Genomic DNA, 20,978 nt, shown 5'->3' with positions numbered 1-20,978 from the left:
CCCAGAATATGGGCATGGAGTCCACCTCAGGGCAGGTCAGTAGATTTTTTCCTTGCCAGTCTTGTGTGGAATAGATCCATTATTAAACTAGAACTTGTGCTGGATTTTGAAATGCCTTATATCTGTCCAGTTCCAATGTGGCTGCTAGGAATGACTTAAATCTAACATGAACCTCTGGTTTACCATGAAAGTCTACATTGTCAGACCCTTCAGAAAGTGGAAATAGTGGTGCATGTGGCAGCAACTGCTGAGACAGTTTGGCCATTAAGATCTGCATTCCTTTTATGTTCACCTCTAGCACAACGTGGCAGGAGGGGATAAGAGACTAAAAACCAATGGCTGTCCTGTTCGTACTGCTCTCTTGAATCTTCTGAGCTGTTTCAAGTGGGAAAAGCTTGCTGTTGCTGCTCCTGTTGTGCATTGCTACTGGAAATGTTACCACTGCAGCACACAGGTGTGCTGACCACTGCACTGGGGCATCTGAGTAGGAGGAGAATTTAGAGGATGGAAAGGGAACGTGTTGGCTTTCCATGGCATCATGAAGGCACTTTAAGGGGAGTCCTGACTTTCTAGCAAGTGCCATTAGCATTTTTAACTTAAGTTGCTGAAAGTTCATTCTCTAGATGAACACAAAAGATGTTAACCCTAGTTTCATCAGAGCAACTCCAGGATTTTACAGTTGTCATCTAACTTGTCATGAGGTGGGATTCAAGAGTAACACTTGCCAAGTTAGTGGAAGAAAGTGATGCACTACAGAAAATGAAAGGCCACTGGGAAGGCAGTGGCTGAGCAGGGACCTGTGTTTATTTACGTGGGCCTGTAATGAAGCTGTTCCTGTCCTGTGTTGTAGAATGATGTCTTTAAATGAGGGTTGGTAATCCTATGTAGATCTCCAAAGCAGATGTGTTCAAACAAGCCTTGAAGGAAATGCAGTGTGTTTGTAGCCTCACTGTGGCCAGCAGCAGACAGTGTGGAAGTCATTGTTAATAATGTTCAACTCCAGCCAGGGAAAAAGCCCTCTTGTTTACACGTGGTTAAAGCGGGGTTGTGACCTGCAGGGCACAGAGCAGGGAAGATGGAATGAATATCAGCAAATGCTCTCCCGAGGCACTACGCGAGGACATGAGCCAATTCTATTGCCAGTAATGCTTTTTGTGGTACTTGGGTTTTAAGTCTCCCTTTAAAGTTACTGATCCAGCGTAAGTCTGAGATCAGATCCAAGTCCCAGTGCTCTAGGCAGATGGCTGCTTTGATTTTTCAATCTTGATACTGCTTTGTCTTATAACAGACTTGCAAAAGAAACGGAGTATTTTGAAGATATGGCTGTTGGTCTTAAGCTGATTACTATTTATTGCTCACTTCAGCAAAGTGAAGAGCCTGCCTTTTGGGACCCAGGCAGAGCATATGTATCGGCTCCTGTGAGCAAAGCAAGAGAAATGCTCTGAGTGAACGACTGAGCAGAAGAAATGGGAAACTAGCAATATTCCTGGGTTTGGTTGCTTGTGAGTTGACACTCCTGGCCAAAACGGGTTAATTTGTGCTTGAAAAGTGCTTTTATTGTGTTTCGGTGCTTGGTATAAACACTTGGGTATCAAAGAGCATAAGAATTGCAAGCTTCCCTTTATGTATGTGCAGAGAATCACCTGGTTCTGTGAATTTTAGTAATGAGGAGTGTGGGGGAGTGTTTCCTGCTGGCAGAAGTTCAGCAGGCTGCAGGCCCTTTCCTCTTGCAGGGTGGATAGCGAGTCTGCTAGCACATCTCATGACTGGCTTTCCTTTTCCTTTAGCTTGTTAGTAGAAGCTAACTGGATTTACTCTAACATGGAAACCAGGTGAAGTGATTAGAGGGCAGCCCCAGCTGTGTCTGTGTAACTTGGCACATGCCAGGCTGTAATGCACAGTTCTAATGTAATAGGTAATAACTTTGTGTGTGCTGACGTGTAATGTTTTTCTGGGATTTCAGTCTGCTACCTGATGTCTTAATGAGCTACGTCCTTCAGTTACAGTGGAATTAAATTCCTGAATTGCTTTGGATGTAGCTCTTCAGATTTTAACAAATCTCTTAGAGCCCTTTTCAAAAATTCTTTTTCCAATGAGGTTCAGTTTGTGTTCCCGTAACTTCCTTGTGCAACTTCAGCAAAGTGTCAAGAGCTGAGCAGTACATCTGAGGCAGACCCATAGTCAAGGATACCATTTAAATGAAGAGTGCAGAACACCACACCTGTTTGCATCCCGAGTATGTGATGGAGGGTTGGTGAGGGCAAAGGTACCACGACACCAAACCATAAAACTGGAGGTGGAATTTTGGGGTAAGGGGGATGCAGAATGAGGTGGGCCACCCTGGTGGCTTGTTTCAGCATGGCAGAGGAGATCTCTCTAGCCACATGGGGTGGAAAGTAACTTTCTCTTGAATATAGTATAGTTTTGTAATAGTCACCGGGCCTGGGATCTCTAGAAGAGCTGAGGGGGATTTACTTGCCTGCAATCTTATCTTCAGACTTCTCAGTATTTTGACACCTCTTGGCAATTTTCCTAAGTGCTTAAACTGCACATTACCGTGAAGAATGTTTTTAGGCAGCTACATGTTCAAATTGGGTAAGGCTTATTTACTGTCTGACTTCTGGCTCTGTTGGCATTTATTTCACTAAACACTTTCTGCTAAATGAGTTATTTTTCAGTTAAATTGAGCAGGTTCCCACACTTGCATTTTCTTTCCATTTGCATTTTCCTTCCTTCCTGTCAGTGTAAATCGTACAGCTCCATAGGTAAAGGAAGCTTTTTATTAAAAAGTCAAACATTTTTGGACATGGGGTATGATAAAAGGGGAGGAGAACCAGTGAAGGTCTAGGAGAACCTTGCAGCTTTTAGCTGTTGAGTGACATAAGCTGCTTTATGAGAGTAAGAACTATTTCATTTTACCTTCCTCTCTTTGAGGAGTGACAACTTATTGATGAGGCCAGGGGAGTTTGGGGTGGAACCAAATAATTACCTTTCTGAAAAGGCGCTGTAGGGTGCCAAGATCGATAGCTCTAATTCAGTGGTCTTCCACATACCTGGCATCCTTACTGTGCATTAAATGTCCACAAAGTGATGACTCGACACAAGTGTTTGGATTTCTTTTTGAGGGGCTAATGGCATGTTTGCTGACCTTCGAGCTTCTGACTTCCTGTGTGTTGTGTGGGATGCCTACCCAATTTTATAGCACTTAGTGGCTGTGGAGAGATGAAAATGCTTTGAAGGTGATTCTCTTTTCTTGTAGGTCCTTGAGAACCCTTTTCTGTCTCTGAGCTCTTCCTGCCTTAACTGCAAACTGAGAAAAAGGGAATAGGGCTTGTTGAACTAGCCCTACTGCCACGCTGCCTTTGGTAGGTAAGGGAACTCACTATGGTAGAGGTGCCAGCGTGCTGTCCGTGAACTGCTGGGTTGGCACGGTCCCTGTGCCATGGAGGTGCCACTGCAGCAGATTTGTCCACTGAAGTTTAGTTCTGGGCATGCAGGCTGAGGCAAGGGACCTGAAGAAATGAAATCTGCTTCTGCTTGTAGCTGGGTCTATTTATCTCCAGCTTATTTCTTGTTTAATGAAAAACACTTTTTCAAGGTTTTCTCTTGTGTGCAGTAAGGCGGCCTTAATCTTCAGGGTAATGTTTCTGTTATTGTAAAACAGTTTACTTTGCACTTCAAGAACTGAATTCCTCTGTTTCAGTGAGACTAAGGCCTGGGTTATTTTTTAGCACAGACAAAAATGTAAACTTAAAAAGTCACATTTTTTTAAAACTGGTGAAATAAAAGCAAACTTAAGGTTTTAGTACTGTATGTGAGATTGGGTGAAATTGATCACTTCAGTCTACAGCCAACTAATTTAAAATGCTAAGTGAAAAACACTGCATGTCCAACAGTGCAGTTGTAGTATAAGAGGAATGTGTCAGCTGTTGCTCTTGAAAGCTTGACTGTCTTGCTTTTTACGGTGATAACCTCCTGCGCAGACTTTCTTACATGAGTCCTGTCCCTTTTTGGATTCAAGTCTTTTACTATAGTTTCAAACACTTAAAGTCATTATCAGGCTCAAAAATCTTGAGATAAGCCTGGGCCACTCAGGCAGGCAGACAGATAACATCCATCTGCCTCAGAATGAAAGCCGGCTGACATGAATACTGACCCCGCGTCCCCTTTGGGGATATTATTGTCTGGCAGTGGCAAAGGCATACACTTTGGAATTGTAATTCTGATGAGCCCCGCTTTGTGTTCTTGGCCAGAATATCTCTACAGCCCAGACACAGCTAGATTGTGTTGCTTAGCAATGCATTTCTGCTCGAGCATTGTACAGACCTGAGGTCTTGTAAAGTTTTCTAGGCTGATCTCTTGCCTCTAAAAATTAAGACTTGAGCAATGGAAAGAGATCTTACAAGAATCTCTGCAAAAGCCGAATACTGGACCTTTATTTCCTGAGTTTGTAGGAAAAAAGTGCAAATGAAGTTTGGAAGACATTTGCAAGCAGAAGATGGGAGGGTAAGAATGAGCATCTTTGTGCAGCGATGCTGTTGTGATTTTAAGCTTACAGTGTCTGAGCAGTGCCTAAGAAATTCACCTGTCAAAGCTCCCAGTCAAAAGTGAATCCTAACCTAGATGTTCTTTGGACTACCCAGCGAGGCAGTCAGAGGAGCACAGCTACTGCCCTCCTTGAGGGAGTTTCTGTAGTGACAGCATCTTCTAATGAGCTGCTTGGTGTCAGGACCGATGCTTTAAAAAAAACAACTTGTATTAGAACATGCCTGATCTACGAGGAGACAGTACCCGGCAGAGATAACTATATTACATCTGCTGGTGAATGTCTCTACGTAGAATAGATCTCCCATAACCTTTAGAGGAAAGTGCAGGTTTAGTAGTAGTGGTATTAGATCATGGCCAAAGAACTGCCAGACCCTGTTGTCTCTGAGCTGGGTTGACTGAAGATTGTATCAAAGGAATATGACTTGGGCTTCTCTTCCACAACGGCCCTGGTGCTTTGTAATGATCACTTCGGATTTTGATAACAAGCGTGGACTCCCTGAATGCATCACTCCAGTATGTTTCCCGTTTTTACTTGTTCTTGTGGAAATTAGGTTTTGTAATGTTCTTCAAAATATTGTATTGCGGGAGCAAGGGAGTTGGATGTTCTTATCCTTGCTTCAGACGCTTCTGGGGTTGAGTTAAATACCCCCTTACAAACCATTCAATTAAGAAGGGGATTTAAAAGTTAAGATGACCCACTGTGGTCTTCCACTTGTCTGTTAACACTCAGGTGCCGCTCATGCCTCATGATAGAGCAAAGGAAAATGGTGTTGCTAAAATTCAGACTTTTGTAGCATTCCTGGGCTTTTTACTAACTTGGCTTCAATGACTGTTGGATGTGAAATTGCTCCAGCTCCTCAGTTTTTGTCTGTCTCATTAAGGGCTATACAAGTTTCATGGTGAGCTCGCATTTTTGGATTTCATTTGATATGAGCCACAAAGTGGTGAAGATGCATGTAATGGGATCTTCTTGCAATGTTATGGACTCCTAAAACTGTAGGCTTCAGCCTGCTTTGCTAAAAGCAGTCTTGTGATTTGTTTGTATGTGCCCATTAAGATGCAAAGAGTGGATTTATGGCCTGTTGTAGCCATTTGGGCTCCAATTTTGACTGTGAAAGGGATGCTGCTGCTTCAAGATTTCATTGCTTAGCAGAAAAATGTTCAAACTACAGTTCTGAGCTAGGAAATTGTGCTGCTTTAGTAATTGGAAGTTTGCTTCCAAACAATCAATAACAAATGTCATAAAGTACCAATCTATTCAGAAAATTAATTGGAGATACTTAGGAGAAATTAATAATGAATGTTCAAGTGAGTTCCTTTTTAACTTAGCAAGAATGCTAAGACAAAGTAAACATCAGAGGAATTACAGTAAAGCAGGCAAACTGTGGGGGAATTAGGTATGCAAAATAGAGAACTGTATAAATCTGCATGTTATTAATCGGGGGGAGAGTTCCTGAAATTATCATGCAGGCTGAATACTAAGTATAAGCACAAAAAATGAAATGAAGAGGTGCTCTGTGAGGAAGAAAGATGGTACAGCATATGGAGGAACTACTGCAGTCATCCTTCAAAGGCTTCCACCTTCCATGGTGGTTTATAACCTACATGGTATACAATATTTTAAATGAATATCGCATTTCCTGTATATGCAAGAAATGTTTAAGATATAAGATTAATTCATCTGATTATTCCCTTATTAGAAACCTGTGTAACCATACAGCTATTGTACTTTACCTCCTGCAACCTGGAGTTTTTCTGAAAGAACTTGAGCTTAGAAGCAAGCACAATGCTTAACCTCTGGCTGCCTTCTGTGCATACTGAAAATGGCTTCTTCAGGACGTGTGCTAAATTATTTCTGGTGAAACTTCAGAATTCTTTTTCAGATGCTCAAAGCATTTGTAGGGCCGTTCAAGACACTCAGTGCAAACAACAGGTGAAATACTACAGCAAATTCCAGGGACTTGCTAGTAATAGTCCTGATGGGGTCCAACCATGTGTGCCAAAAGTATCTTAGAGGATGCCAGGTAGTTTTCCTTTTACTACTGGATCTAAATACTGGGTTGTAAAAGTAAGCTTTCCCTTGCTGTAAGCTTTGTTTGCAGGTCTAAACCTCTTCCATGACCCTGCGTTGGTTTCCAGCCCCTGCACAGGATTCAGTGAAAAGAGGCTTAACTACATCTTCTAAAACTTCAAATTTGTAAGAAAAACTATGTAGATATTGTTTTACAGAGGATTTTCTCTTAGTCATTTTTTTCAACAAGGAACGATTAAGGTGTATTTTTAATTTTAGTAAACCAGACCTGGATGAAAAGTCCTAAGAATCATCTCCAGGCTTTTGTGAAATTCTCAGGTGTCAGATACCTAAGGAAGTTCTGGAAGGTAACTTAAATGTTAAGTGTCCTGGAAATACACTAAGGCATGGTTTTATCTCTGGTATCATTTTAAGATTTTGAGTTTGAAACTTCAAGATGGCTCCTGAATGAAGTGTAAGCCATCTGCTTTCAGGTGTTGTAATTGATCATATTTAAGTAATTTGACAGCTCTGATCTTCATCAGCCCAGCTGAGGACTTTTCTATGAAAGTACCAGTGGCAGCTCAGGAGTTGATCCTGCATCTTCTCATGTTGTTTTCCCTTACTTCTTCATGATACAAAGGTGTTTACTGAAATGCTCAAAGGCTTGGGTTTATTTCCAACATGTCATTGTGGTAAAATTGCATTATTCATAAAGCAACATTTTCCTTTTTATCCTTTGCAAAGTATTCTTCAGCAGGTGCTCATTGAGACACCCAGAAATGAAGCTATCACGCTTAGGATTACTTCCAGCTTGTATTGTTAGTCTGTGTGAAATTGGTCCTGCTGTAATTCTTGTATGATAAAGTTAGGTGAGGGTTTAGTCTGGCCCTCTGGAGATCCAGCAGAAGTGTTGTGTGTTGCTGCTGAAGTCAGAGTCACTGAGGAGCTGGGTGGAGTTTGAGGATTAGCAGACAGGTTCAGCCCAGTCACTATTATTTGTGTGGTAATGAGCACTTGTTTCCAGCTTGAATCTTGTTATCGTACACACATATGCAGGATCCTGCATACAAATGCAGCATCCACACTGCTCTGAAATGGGGACTGTCACGGATTGAGTGTTATGTCCATGCATAAAATGAACACAAAATGGGAAGAATAAGTCTTCTGAACAGTAAGACGGCATGTTTGGTTGAGTGGTGGGGGGTAGTGGTACTTTGCTAATCCCTGGGGTAGGAATGTTTCCATCAAGCCATTTTAGTTTTTGTATTGTTAGCTGGGGAGGAAAATAGTAAGCATTGTATTTCCAGATAAGCTAGTCAGGAAGGGAATAAAAGTGGCCTTGTAGTGTTGTTTGGTTACAGAAAAATGCTCAGCCAAAGCAGTAAGGACGTAGGACTAAAAAAGGAGGCTGAGGTTCTGTTCCCACATCTGCTTCCATATCACTGTGACCTTACATGTGTTGCTTCACTTGACCACGTCTGGTTTTCCCATCTGTGGAAGGGTTCTCAGCCTCCCAGGGCTGACAACTGGGCTGGTGTGGGGGTGCTGGTGGAAGAGAGTGCAAGGTTTAACTCCCCAGTAGGGAAGGTTTTCTGCTCCCTGAGAATGCTGGTACTGTTGTCTGAATTGGCAGAGGGAGAAGAAAGGAAGACAAAGAAAATGTAGCAGCACTAGCTCAGTTCCTGTACCTCTGACCTTGGTTTTCTGCAGGTTTGTCTTTGGTTTTAATCACAATGTTGTGATGACCTTCAAAGGACGTTATTCCATTTCTCTGAATGTCCTTGTAGCTGTGTACCAGTAACATCAAAATTCCCTTGAGGTTGTACCAGCTCCGTGGTTAAGCTGTTCATGGTTAATGCTGTCCTTGCCTTGGTATCAGTATATACGTTGCACAGCTTGCCTTTCTGTTCAGACCGTTTGTCACAATGAATGCGATGACGCAAGTAAAGCCAGTTAATGAAAGAGTGCAAAGTACCCAGCAAGTGCCTGGCTTCTGTAGGCATTCATGCTAGACAATAAAACTCCACGTAGTGTTTTTTTCTGATTAAGTTAGAAGTATCACTTGGAGTCCTTAAGCACGTATCTCAAGACTAAAATTGCCAAATAAATGGCCTGACTGAACTGCTTACGGAACTTTTGGTTTTACGTATTTCTATAGAAAAACGGCTTTTGTGAGTGGTTCTAATTGATTAAACAGGAAAACATTGTGTAGATGTTTTCTGATCCCACTTACCACAATATTGCTGCTGTCTAGCATTTTTATTAGCTTGAAATAAGGACAGGGTTAGAGACGGTGATGCTAGTTCACGTATGTGAACAGGCTTTTCTGTGAGCTGCTTCGGGGGCAGGTGCAATCTGCAGATGCTTTTGTCAGCTTGGAGCTGCTGATCTAACGGAAGGGAAGAGCTGCAAAGTCTGGTGTGTGCAAACTAATGGGAAGTAATGCAGCTGCACTATCAACCACCTCATTTTTCATCTGACCTTTGAGGGGTCTCCAGTTGTACAGACTCAACAATTAAAGTTCAGAAACTCCCTATAATATCATTCATATATACAACCCATATAAATTTATGGGTCTTCAGGACCAGGCACAAGGTTTACTGCAGTTCTGGTCTTAAAAAAAAAAAAAAAAAAAAAAAAAGCTCAAACTGCAGGTGCAACCATCTGTATATAGCACCAGGTTTTCTTTCTAGCTTCTCCTGCGTGGTCCCACCTGGGCAGCAGGGCAACCAGGAGACAGGTCAGCACCTTTTACATCACGGGAAATGGACTGTCTTGATTATACAGAGTGAGATGCTGCAGTTTTACTTTACACTGTTAGTGAACTTTCATCCCTGCAAGTCCAGGGATGTTGTAATTGAGTAAACTGGCTAATAACTTTTTTCTGCATGTGCCAGTTCAAGTTGAATGCAAGGGGAGATATGGTAGGGAGGGACAAAGATGGAAAATACAAAAAGAAGCTACAGATTTCCTTTCCAAAAATTAGTGCAATTTCAGTCTTGTAGCTGCTCTCCCTTTCTCCCAGTGATATTTGGCTGCTTACATCCATACTGAGTGCCTTAAAACTTACTCTGCTTTCCTGAGACACAGCATCACTTTCTCCAACTGCAGTGAGCAGAACAGGCAAATAATTCCGAAGCAGTTTGGTTAACTCTCCACGCTTGTTTTGCATTTGCAAATTGAGTGCTTTGTCAGATTTATTGCTGCCTTGATATTAATAGTTCAGGATAGATATCCTGCCTGCATATTGCTCCATCTACTGATGGAAACCAACTAGCTTTGGGGCAGCATGCTTAAAAGCAGTGCTGTTGCAAATTTAGGGTAAAAGAATGGTTGTTCATGCAGGGAGAAGACTGGATACCCCGTTGAAAGAAACTGGTGGGGAGCATTAAGAGAGGTAAATCCCACGTGGAACAGAGCAACAGAAGTAATAGAGCTTTTTCCCAGGAAGAAAAATTCAATGTATATCCAATAGGAGTAGTGACACAGCTGAATTAAGTCAGGTTTCTGCAGATTTATGGGTTACCTGACATCTTTGGGCCAAGCTTTCATCTTACTAGCCCCAGCCCTATTTTTTGTTAAGATGGGGCACTAAAATGCCCAGAGCGTGTTGTACCTTTTTTCACTGAGGTTTGTGACCTCTTCAGTGTCACTCTGTAATAGAGCCAAGGGTGAGCATCAAATGATACCGTTGGCTATGGGAAGAGTTTGTGTGTATGCGTGCTGATGAGATCTTTTTAATGGAAGAAGGAGGGAAGGCTCCTTTCAGGAAAGGGGCAATTGGGTGAAAACATCTGGATTATTGCACTTCATTTCAAAGGATGTGATAGGTTACTGTGGTACTTGAAATAAAGCTGTTAAAAAAAAAAAATCTGTAAAAAAAAAAAAAAAAAAAAAAAAAAAAAAAAACATAAATAAGGACAAGATATCCAGGTGCATGCCAAAAAGTACACAAAAGGGCTGAGCTTATTTCTTTGTTGGGTCTGAATGTGTTTTTAATGCAGTATTAGAGCTGAATGGATTTGTTTTTTCCCCTGACATTGTAAACAATTCCTATGAAAGAAACATCCAGGCAGCACTTAAGGAAGCATGGTTTTCTGAGAGACTTTGATATAGTTGCCTTTACCTCAGACTCGAGTTTTGTTAGCAGTCTGTTTTCTATTAATGAACCTTCATGCTTCCTGATTTGAAACCAGGAAGGCTTACAAAGCCCCTGAGCCTGTGTTTACTGCAGGCTCCTGTGAGCTTTATATTGGGCTTTTATTCCACATAAACCTGCTGAAAAGCTGCATCTTTGCAGGTTAATGAACACTCACAGGTGGCGGTGTAGCCTGAGATACTTGGGGATAATACACGAAGTGTCATGCCCAAGTGACTGAGCCCCACCGATGGAAGGCTGAAGCAGCTGCAGTTAGACTTCGCTCTGTTTGACCTGGTCTTGCCCCCGTGCAAGGGATGAACATTGAACCTGGGCGTAGGATTTGGATCTCTAAAATCACAGGCACTAATTCACTGTGGTGAAGGCTGCTAAATATCTGGGGCTTCACGTTCCAGCTGATGCCAGTCTTGTTGCAGCAGAGTGCCCCAGACCTCCCTAGTGCACGTGGAGCTGCTCCAAGGTGACTTTGTGCCACAGATGTATTTGCTATGGAGCTAACAGATACAACATGAAGAAGAGGTCATGCATGTGTGTCCTACCTGCCGCAGTGTAGCCCTGGAGCATTGATGTACCCCTGCAGAAACTGGGTGACGTGGTAACAGCATCCTGCAGGACTTTCAGAGCCTCTTGCCAGATGCTGCTGCTCCCCAAATCCCCTTGCTGGTACGGCGATGGTGTTGCCTTGTGTAATCTGTCTGTGGGCTGAATTGCTAGAGAGGTGGAACAAGGAAACAAAAGGCTTTTACTGTTCAGCATGCTGCCTGTTTTCCCCCTGTGACCTCCCTGCAGCACCTAACGCGTTTGTAAAGAGACTGCTGACCTGGGGCTTGTTAATTAGTGTCCCCGTGTGATCTGAGCGGCTGGCCTTCTGCTTGTCAGGTCAGGTAGGCTGTAAAACCAGGCAGAAAGTGCTGCCTTTCTAATGAACTGTTAAAAATAAGTACCAATTAAAGCATTAAATAAGCTCTTCTCCTGAACTAGCCATTTTTGTTGGTTATTAAATTAGATTGCAACACAAGAAAAGCCATTAGCAGGGACCGTTTGTAGCAGAGGGGTATTGCTCTTTGTTTGCATTAGCCAAAGTAGACAAGAGGAGCTGATAGCTTTGTGGGTTTGCTTGGGAGGTAGGTTAACAGCAGAAGGGTGAATGCCTGCCATGCAAGTGTCTGGTGTGATCGCTTCAGATGGGCAGGTGGGGACCCAGAGCCACATATGGTGTGCACAAATTGATGTGATGGACCTGAGGCTCTTGAGGGCTCTCCCATCAGAAGAGCCTGGGGGGGAAGCTAGGAACTTTTTTCACTGCTGTGGGGCTTGTTTAAAATCTTAGCGATGGCAGTGATGTGCCTGTAAAACAAGGCTGTGTGAGGCAAGCAGTTAGGAAAGTTTGGAGGTCTTTCCCAACCTGAAAGATGTACAGTTCTATGCTTCTAAGTGCAGTCAGGCGTTTGCTCATTTGAGTTCCTGGGGATAGAAGATGGATAAAAGTTGAGTGGTGGCAAGTGGGTGCCTTGTAAACTCTCAACTGAAGCAGTTTCCCAGCTTGGCAGCTCAACTTGCCTGGGATGATGACAAAAAGCTGTCCATTGATGGCTAAATCAGCTCAGCTTCTGTAAGCGGAGGACTGGGCACTGCAGCTGTTGATGCTGCAATGTTTAAAGCAAATACACAATAAAGCTGAAAAATTTTCATGGATTCAGTATCTGGAAGGATATCATAATACTTGAGGGAAGATAAAACCAAAATGTTACTGTGGCAGGACTCTTTACCTTCTGTAGATACACACCTCTGGGGTGACTTTTCTTTGTAACTGCTGTGTATTGAGACTCCGGATGTCATTGAAGTCTGTGGTGCTGGGCCCAAAAGGAAAACGACTGGAATTTAATAGGAATTGAGACTCATGCAATTTTTATAAAGATGTAATCAAGTTGTCTAAATTATTTGTTTAAATAAAGCCTTGTAGAGTTTAATGGAAAACATAGTTCTCTACAGGCCTTACTGATACGCTCCTGGAATTTCTGCAGCAGGGGTTTGCTCTGTATTAAATTTGAAAGTCTTATAGCAAGACTGGCATTTTCCATTAGATTCTGCAAGGCACTACAGGAACGCCTCATGGTATTTGACAACTTTAAAAATACTGCAGTGCATTCTTCTCTGAGGAGCTCAATTGTTGTCTTGGAACAGCTGGTGTTTTTGAAGGTCCCTGGGCTCTGTCACTAACCTTTGGGGAAAGGTTGCTTTTTCACGGAGCTCTACCTTTGCACTGCTGATTCCAATCCCTTTTAGGGGGGGAAGACAGGCTTTGAGGAGTGGCATCTTGCAGTGAGTTCTCTATGGAAGATGTAGCTTAGTAAATGTGTCCTAACTGGGGGCATTCGTGTGTGAGTCTTTAAAAATTCACTCATTCAGTAGAGAAGCAATACCGGAACTGATGCTAATGTTATATATGTAATACAAATGTCAGCTTAGACTTCTGCTTGATCTTCATAGAGCAGTAACTGTTGCCATCTTCTATTAGATTCTCTTCTTTACATGTGGCTCCTGTACAGCTATGAAAACGTAGCACACATTAAGGCAGCTTACCTCTGGACCTGCCTAATTGTGATATGTGAAGTATTTTCTGCTTCTCACATGTTTCTTTTAGGGCAACTATCAGTATTTCTGTTCTACTGAGTGAACACAAAGCATAAAGCAACTTATTCAAGAGCGCTCCAGTCCCTTTGTGAAATAATATTCGGTCCCCCCATCCTGTGCAGTCCAGCCCAATTTTCTTTGTGTTTACTTGGCGTGTTAGAATGATGCTTCCAACTTCACAGATCATCAGCTGGGGGCTGAAAAATCAATTCTGTCTCCCTGTACTCCCACAACCAGAGATGGATTTTGTCTCCATAGGTGAGTACTAATGGAAGCTAGCAAGATGGACTGCTTCATGCTTTCAAGCATGCTAGCAGTGATAAGGATGGGTAGTGTGATTGGCCTTGCAGAGATTCCATTTTACATGACTGTTGTAAATGGATGCACGTTTCTATCCACTGAATTTTACCTTTGACTTGAATCAGGGCAAAACAGTTCTGTGCATGCATAAAAGGTGCTGGGATGATGGATGTGCTGTTTTTTTCCTGTCTACTCATTGCATCTATCAGTCAGATCACTACAGATTAGACAATGTTTCAAGCACTCAACTTTGACCTGTAATAAGCATTAATGTTCACTGGCTCATTTAGTCCTTGGCGTCTGTTTACCAATAAAACCTCTGATTGCCTGTTTTGGGGAAGGCAATAGAAGCTTTTTTTTATTGTGAAGTTGCGTACAACTTCATCCACTGAATAGCTATCATATGGTAAACCTTCTCGTCACTACTGCTGTGGGCTAGTTTAATACTGTGACCATATGCTTCTAGGAATCATTTCTTAGTGTCACTCCCCTGAGTTTGTGAAACTGTATCTTCAGCAGAATGCGTGCATGCCACTTCTGCTGCCCAGCCAATGTCACCATCCCTACCAGCACCAACAGTAAGTGTGATAGTTCGAGGTGTTGCAGGCTAAGTGACACTTTCTTCTGGCTTGCAAAATGCTGGAAGGCAGTGCTGGTTTGAAGTTTTGATGGTGTCGTGAAATGCCAGCTGTAGTCTGCTGTGCATCTAAATAGATCATGAAAGGGAAACTAGGTTCAAAGCCAAATGGGTTTTCACAACAAAAGCCACACCATTTGGTGGCATAACAAAACATTTTGGCTGTCATCTGACTTTGATCTAATACAGCTTTTCAAAATCATGTTAAATTACGTGTACAGGCTTAATAAATTGAGTGACTTTGTTGGGATTGGAATGGTACATTCCTAATGTTTGTGTCACCTGATCTACATAATTGTGTGCATGTATTATCCTATTAAATGTGAAGGGAACCTAAACCCAAGAGATGAGGTTGCAGGCTTATGCTGGTGCTGTTGCCACTGTACAGAGCAGTGTATTGCAAAGGTCTTCAACCGTTGGTAAAAGAAACAACTGATAGTATTATGTAGGTTGGCTAGATCAAATATTTGCATGCTACAGAAGCATTGTTCTGCTGAGACTTGGGTTGTCTCCCCAGCGTTATGCTTCCCTGTATACCTGAGTCACAGAATATCATGAGATGGAAGGGACCCATCAAGTCCAACTCCTGGCACCGCACAAGTCTACTGAAATGTTTATACCATGTGACCAAGTACACAGTCCAATTGCTTCTTAAATTCAGACAGGCTTGGTGCAGTGACTACTTCACTGGGAAGCCTGTTCCAGTGTGCAACCACCGTCTCGGTGACAAACCTCTTCCTGATGTCACAGAATCACAGAATTGTCTAGGTTGGAAGAGACCTCAAGATCAGCGAGTCCAACCTCTGACCTAACACAAACAGTCCCCACTAAACCATATCCCTAAGCTCTACATCTAAACGTCTTTTAAAGACCTCCAGGGATGGTGACTCCACCACTTCCCTGGGCATGCCATTCCAATGCCTCACAACCCTCTCAGTAAAGAAGTTCTTCCTAATATCCAACCTAAAACACCCCTTTAGCCCGTTCCCCCCTCGTCCTGTCAGGTTCGTCAAGCAGGAAACTGAACTCCCCTTTGTGCAGGATAGGCATGTCCACTGTGTCCTGGGGGCAGCAAGATGAGCCTCAGTCCTGGATTTCAGGTTTTAGTTGCCTGAGCATCAGGTAGGAACTTGTACTGAGTAAGTGGAAGAAAGAACCCGTGAGCCTTATCTCTCAGGCAGCTGCTCAGCTGGCAAGCTGCAGATGTCCCCTAAGAGGGATGCTCTTAGAAATTTCATAGACAAACAATAATTAAAGCAATAACCATTCTGAATATAAATCTGTTCAGAGCTGGCATTTAAATTATTTTTCCCCTGAAATAGGGATGGGGAAAGGAGAACAATTAAAACAATCTTCATAGCAAATGCTGTGTGAGTGATGTTGTGGCTTTCTAAAGGAAAACTGACCATCCAAAAATCTAAACAATGCTTTTTGGAGTTCTGACACTCATTTTTCAAATGTAAATAGAATGTGTCATAACACAGGGAAAACAAGGATTTGGGCTTTGTAGGTTGTGTTGTGTTTTTGTTTTTTTTCTACTAGGTATTTTTGACCCAGTGAAATTAAGTAATCCCTTTCCTACTTGAATTTCCAGTAAGAGAATCTAGCAGATGATTGTGTTCTTGGAAATTGGTCGTACAGGCTTTCTAGGTAAGCTGGTGATTTAGAACAAGTCCAGCTGTGAGGGATGGGTATTTCCTGTAAGAGACTGGCTGCTGGGATCTCTTGGAACAGTAACACAAGTCATTCAGTGCCAAGAGTTGCAAATACCTGCTGGGCAAGGAGTAGGTGGAGGGTTAGGGACAGTCTGCTTCAATTCTGTTCTTGGCTAAATGTTCTAATGAAGAGATTTTAATAAGGGCCCAAATTCTGCCATTCTTATTCAAGTGGGTAAGAATAGCTAAAAGTACAAAGTGGCTTCTTGCCCAAAGCAGTTTAATTGACGAGGAATGTCCAGGTGCGCTGCCTTGGCTAAAAGCAGTTGAAAGTGATGGTGAAGCATGGGAAAGGAATTCTTTGCTACCTTAGTTCTGCAGAAGCAATGATGAATAATTTGGAGGTCAGCTGTACAGAATCACATAAGGATTTGGATTGGAAGGCACCTTAGAGATCATCTAGTTCCTGCCCCTCTGCTGCGGGCAAAAACCCCTCACATTAAACCAGGGTGCTCAAAGCCCCATCCAACCTGGCCTTGGCATGACTTCCTACAAGGGAGAAATGCTTGCTCAGGTAAGGCTCTACTCCCCCAGCTCAGACAATCTTGAATTTTTCCAGTTATACCAGCATATTAGAAAAATGACAACAAGCTGCTTTGGCTCTTGTTCCAGCTCCTTTCAGCCACACTCTTTTCTATGAGGAAAGCAATGAGACAAGGAAGGTAATGCGGTATCAGGAGGAGGCTAGTGCAAGATAAATGGGAAGGAGCTGAAAGGAGAGAAGCTGGCTAATTAAAACGTGACAGCAATAACCAGGCAACTAAACTAACCCCTGGGTTAAACTGTCACAACACTGAAAGTTAGAAAACTAAATGCAATCCCTGCACTGCGTCAATGAAAACCACAATTTGGCCCCTTTCTTAAACAAAAGGAATCCTCCTGCAGAGAGGATTCTCAAGAAAATGCAGTGAAAAATTGAAGGAATGCAAACTAGGGAGAGACAGGTTGTTAGTATGCTTTCTACTACAGACGTGAGATTATAAAGAATGAAATCAAAGCACTGACCGTTTCAGCAGAACTCATAAGATGTGACAAATTACCTTGTTTTGCTTGGGTTCACACCCTTTTAATTCCTAATGATGTGTACATGCATATAGTTTTCCTCTTGATGCTGAAAAACTCGGGCAGTAGAACAACAGCATCCACGTATACTGCTGCTCCCGAGCTCTCTGGTAAGCAGGAGATCAGTAGTGCAAGTAGCCCCGCTGTAGAAGGGAAAAATGACCTGGACAATCTGTAGGATTCTGTTACTAGTGCATCTTAGTGATAGGACTTGATATCAAGCCTGGTCTGTTGGAGTAGGAGAAAATTTTGCTATTGTCAATTGCCCCATATTCCATTTTTCTTGGTGTCTGCTGATCCTTCTCACGTGAAGTGCTGCATGAGAATGGCAGATCTCTTTCTATGCCCCAAATGCTTCCTTGGCTTTGGTTCTTAAGTCTGAGGAATGGGTGTGTTACCCTGAGTGCATGAAGTGAGTTTCTGGAAAACATCTGTAGGCCAGGAGAGTGACCATTAGGTCAGCTAATTGACTTCGTGCAGCTCAGAATTTTGAGTCCAGTGGGAGTTGTGTCTGGGTCAAGCATAGCTCCTAGGAAGGCACCTACATTTGGGCTGAATGCATGGAGACGGTCATCTGGTCGCTTCCTTCAAACTATTTTTTTTATTTTTTCAAGGAAGTCCTCAGTTTAGATGAGTTCGATTTAAAGGTCATCAATTCTTGTTATGTCTTAGGTTAAAATTCTGTTAGTACCATATGCTTTCTCCCCATGAAACTAATAGGGTGCTCAAATGACTTTGGCCTACTGTTGAAGATTACCAAATTTCCTCAGCCTTTCTCTAAAGTCTATTCTTCCACTGGAAAAATAACCATCTTGTGCAGTGTTCTGGTGTAACATCTCTCATTAGAAGCTGGTGTTTAGTTCAGTGCTGTTACTCCTTCCTAATTGTGGATGTGCAGGTCTGTCATCAGCCCCAAAACTTAAGGACATTGGACTCTTAGTGAATGTCGACAGAAAACGGAGCAAGGCATCTGACATGAGATGTGAAGGCAGGCCCTCGTGTCCCACTTGCTGAGCACTTTATGGCCTGGTGACACCTACCCTGTGTTCAGGGTGGACCACCTGCCCTATAAATGTAGTGTAAGATGTAGTGTACTCTAAGTATGAAACAAGCTTTTGCAATCAGTATGAAAGAAGCTAACAATGAGCTTGCAATCGTTCCTTTATGCTGTATGCTACTCTGTCCATTTTGTTTAAGAAGCTAAGCTAACATACTACCTCCAGACCACACACGAGCGAGTAAGAGATGCTGTAAGTGATGGGAGATGCTAAAGGGCTTGTTTGACACAGCTGTAATGACACTGCTGATAACAGGGAAGCTGTGGTTCAGCATAGTCTTCTCAAACAGCACATTACTCAATGAGTGGGAAACGTTTCAGCAGAATTAATCACTACCTAGAAAACAATTTCATGCTAGGGTAAACAGGAATTTTTAAAAAAATTAAACAAAATCATGTGCTGGCTCACAACCCAAGCCTTGGCTTTCAGGAACAAATGGAAAAAAAAAAGGAAAGATGTTACCTCAAAGTGTGGCTGCACATCTGCTCCACAGATGATGTTTTGGGGGTGAGGTAAAGATCAGTGGGACAGTTGCCAACTGATCATAGTTTTATAAAGTACTTAGCTTCCTGCAATAATTGCCTGGGTAAATACACATACACAGCTTAAGCCATGGGGAAGGAGACATAATTGCATTAAGAGTGAATGGGAAGACATTAGCACCTTGCAGGTTTAGGATGCAACACAAAAGGTCCAAGCGTACACCCAAATATTTAAAATCAGTTTATCTACAAATGAGTTTATCTGCTAGTCTCTGAAGGGCTGTGCAGAGCATTTTAGCCTGTGACAGATTTTTCTATATAATAAGCTCTATTAGCTAGAGGACTACACAGATGGAAGAAACTTTGAAATGTATCACGTCTGTGGATCAAAAGCTCACAGATAATAGCCCCAAAGTCAATACTCTGGTGCTCTGATGCTTGCTGGATCTGAAAAGCTTTTTTTTTTCTTTTCTTTTTTTTTGAGGTATTAGTCTAATGCATTCAGTCAGGTGCTATGGTAAAGTGGGTAGCGGCTGAAACTGCTTGTGTGCAGAGGAACCTGGTTGATGTTGAACCAGGAGGAGGTCCTGAAGTTAAGGAGTTCAGTGACTTAGACTTGAGTTCAGTTCCTGCTGTGCTGTATGTGTCCTTTGTGGTCTTAGACAAGGCACTACAAGGAAGATGAATGGCTGCTTTTACTGTTGTCCTATAACACTGCCACTTGGAGAAGGTTCATGGCCGTGTAACGGAGCAGGAGCCACAACTCCAGACAGCTGCTTCAGGGCAAGTCCTTTACAGATGTAAGAAATCAGCTTGGTAGAAAACGTGTAAGGCTACAACAGCACGTTGTAAATGCCTAAAGGGTTAGATGTATGGTTAGCATATGATGGGATAGAAGCCTGGAAAATTCCTCTGGATGTTTGCATCGTGTGCCTCAGTATCTCAAGTACAGGATGCAATTGCTGCCCTGCCTCATGACATTCATGTGGGAGAGTATGCTAGGTAAGGAGTTTGCAAACAAATGTAATAGCTCTCACTGTGTACTGGGAACACTGTTCCCTGCCAAATGATCTTGATCTCTGCTTCTATTAAAAACTTGTGTCTAAAATCTGGAAGTTCCCATTGAACAAGTTTTTTTCATGTGTCACTTTGAAGGATCTTCCAGACGCACAGAAAGGATCTTCCAGGAGAAAGTGTATACATTGCAGTGCTGCTTCCTGAATAAGCTGCAGAACAGAATAAACACCAGTATATGCAGTGTAGCTGTTATTGAAAGAAATAGGTTATTCTAACAATTGTGGCGCTAAGGCAAGTGAAGAACTCTTCAACTCATCATAACCAGACTGGAGATAGCTCTGGAGGCTGTGCTATGTTCTTAAAAATACGGTTGCGATTCAGAAAGGCAGTGGCAAAAGCTAGCTGAAGCTATTGAAAGGGAGAAGAGGGTTGAATTCAAGCACTTGAATGAAAGGAGTCTACACAACTGGAATGATCTTAACGTCTTAAAATACTTTTTCTTCAATAGGTAAAGTTGTGTGACACCTCTACAGAAAGTAAAAGTAGAAAAAAATGAAGTGAAGTAGCTATTGAGATATTTAAGCCTGTTAGAAATGATGATTCTGAACTATTTCAGACGCTATTCTGGAGGGTACGTCAGTATTGCATATAAAGCTAGTTTTGTTTCTTCTGTGTTCTTAACATTTCTACCTGCTGCAAGGCATCTCTTGAACTCCACCTGTAGTTATATGATACAGGCTGTATAAACCTCCCAGGGATAAACAGGCACCCAGCCACCTGTGAGTGGCAAAATGAGTCATATGCTGAAAAGACCCTGAAATCAGGATCGTGTGGTTGTTTACTAGCTTCAGGAAGCTAAAGGCGGTACTTAAATGTCTGCTTCGCCTCATCTCGGGTGAGATGGGGAAAGGCATGAATGCAGAACCAAACTAATGGGGTAGCATAACTCGTTAGAGTTCATATCCTTGCTTTGCTAACTGCTTTCAGACTGCTCTTGCTGTAACAACCTGCAATATGAGGCAGCAGAGTTGCAAGAAACAACAGGTTCAACTGACTGCATCCCAGCTTGTCGATGCGTGTGTGCTAGAAGGCCAGGCTCTGCTCTCCTCTCTGCAGAGGTGCCTACAAAGCCATGCGGCACTTGGCGTGGTTTCTTTAGCATGCATAAAATCCAACCTCCCCAGGCACCCTGGAGGTGTGTGATGGTAGTGCTATGACCATCTCTGACAAATCTTGTGCTGCCTGGAGGGTGGGAGCATGTTCGGTATCTCTGCATTCAGCTAGCTGCGCTATTTAATATTTAATGGTTTTGCCTTTCAATTAAATTCCTGATGGGATATGACTAGCCTGAA

The 20,978-nt window shown here is 42.6% G+C and overlaps 1 long non-coding RNA gene across 1 annotated transcript in view; it reads left to right on the top strand.

Annotated features, from left to right (window-relative positions):
• LOC137843786 (uncharacterized) overlaps nucleotides 1–20,978 on the top strand; it is a 51,126-nt gene that overhangs the window by 26,265 nt on the left and 3,883 nt on the right. The window lies entirely within an intron of this gene.

Source organism: Anas acuta, chromosome 23 (assembly GCF_963932015.1).
Source record: "Anas acuta chromosome 23, bAnaAcu1.1, whole genome shotgun sequence".
NCBI classification, from domain to species: Eukaryota; Metazoa; Chordata; class Aves; order Anseriformes; family Anatidae; genus Anas; species Anas acuta.
The sequence above is the reverse complement of the archived record's forward strand: the minus strand, read 5'-3'. Positions and strand labels throughout refer to the sequence as shown.